The sequence below is a fragment of the Geospiza fortis genome, unplaced genomic scaffold (genome assembly GCF_000277835.1).
Source record: "Geospiza fortis unplaced genomic scaffold, GeoFor_1.0 scaffold166, whole genome shotgun sequence".
Lineage (NCBI taxonomy): Eukaryota > Metazoa > Chordata > Aves > Passeriformes > Thraupidae > Geospiza > Geospiza fortis.
This window is the reverse complement of record NW_005054310.1, coordinates 10,037,511-10,039,565: the sequence shown is the minus strand read 5'-3', so window position 1 is coordinate 10,039,565 and position 2,055 is coordinate 10,037,511.

Sequence of the window (2,055 nt, the reverse complement as noted above, 5' to 3'; positions counted from 1 at the left end):
AATTACAAATACTAGGTTTCCTTTGGCATGGTAACAGGAAAGATTTTGGCCGATCAAAAGAAGCAGCTGTTGAACCATACGCAATAATTGGGCTGATTTTTTAGTCTTACAACCCAGTAAAACTTCAAGGATTTACCTGCTGTGTAAGAGATTTTATGTACCATTTTTGAGACTGCATGAGTATTTGTTCTAAGCTAGTATTTCATCCACTGGTTGAAGTGTTTTCTTCCTCTCAGCTGACATGGATGAGCACCAAACAAATTTAGCCAGAATATTCTGCCAAAGAATTATTTACGTTGAATCATGTTGCTCAAAATTTTACTTCAGAGTAGCAGTACAGACTTGTGAATATCATGGTGCTGTGATACTGTGACTCTCCAGATTTTTGCTTTTGTATGACAGCAGAAATTTTCACCAGCCTGAGATATTGACCATGACTCCTACAGTTTTATAGGGCAAAAGTGCAACACTGAGGTCAAGAAGCTATCATTTCTAACAATCCATTTGGTACCAGCTGTGAAAACTGTCTTTACTTTTATTTTCACCTGATCAGTTTAGAGAAAAAAAGGTAATGCAGAACTAAAATTGTTCTTTTAAAACCATAAATGCAAACTGAACACTTTTGAAATTTCCCTATCTGAACAAATAATTGAAAGATCTTGAGAAATTGATTAGGTGTACAAGGAATGAGGAAGCTTTATAACTGGAAACAGAAAATATTCCTAAAAAGAGTTTAGTACAGGGAATGAAGTTTTGCATAAATTTGGCCAAACATTTAAAATTCTTTTTACCAGCAAAAGTGAATGATAGTGAATTTTCTTTCTAATAATGGTTTGGAAAAGTGAAAGTGGACAATATCAAAGACTTTAGATTAATTTCTCTGCTAAGATTGGGCGCTCCATCAATAAATTCAAGATATGCCTTAAAAATGTTGAGTGGTAGAAGTGCACTTTGCTCTTAGGATTCCGGTAGAAATTTTAGCATTAAGATACATGTGTGTTTGGGCATAAATCCTGGGATTAAAACAGAATAGGCTTGTGGATGTAGGCTTGGCATAATTACAGGCTCAACCTTAGCTCCATGCATAGATATAACCCACATGACCAAAATGAACTTGGTATTGAAACATATGTAAAAATACATTACTAGCACCTAACTTTCCTGGCTCTTTCAGTCCAAGAAGCTTACAGTACACCTGCTAAAGATACATAGACATTTGCTTTCTTGTATTTGAAATGCCAAGTGTCCTTTCTAGGCAGCGAATATGACCCTTTATTATGTTTCACACCTTGATTTTTTAAAAATTTTGACCAACAATTTTAAAGACTATGTTTTCCCTAATTCTGTGCTTTTTTAGACAAAGTTTTTAGCATCTTCAACATCCATACTGAAAATAAGAGAGACCTTGCTTTGTACCTGTGGACTTAATTTTGAGATGGAGCTCTGAAATAGTGTTTAAAGGGTAAGTATGACACAACAGGAAAAGATCTGTGAAAACAGAAATGAATTGACAGTCTTGTTGGTACATGATGAGATACGGCCTAATGACTTGGTTTCACACAAGAATTTTTCATGCATGGCCAGTTTTAGAAACCTTAGCTGACATACAGCTTCCTTCTTGAAGGCTCGCTTGAAATAGATATTATCACTTAAGGCAATTCAGTGTGAATAAAGGTTTCAAAGTATAAGCTCTGAGTCGTGAAAATGGGGGGTGTGGAAGGATAAAATAAATCTATTGATGGAAACTGGTTGAGTTACTGTGGTCAAAACAAAAAGGTGTTTTTCTGTTAAGGTTTTCAAGAGCAGCATTGCTAAAGAAAATATAGTTGAAGATCCCTTCACTTTTCATTATTTTTAATAACTTTTTATCATAAATAGGCCATTTAGACATGAAATTTGCTTTTCCACCCAAATTTGAAGAAGAACCCTTTCCATCTTATTTTCAACTGCTGCTCCTCTCCTTACCTTCCAAACAGCTATTTTTTTTCACTGTTGTGTCAAAGAGAGAAGTAGAAAAGAACCCAACTCTGAATATTGTAAAAAAGCATTACTCTC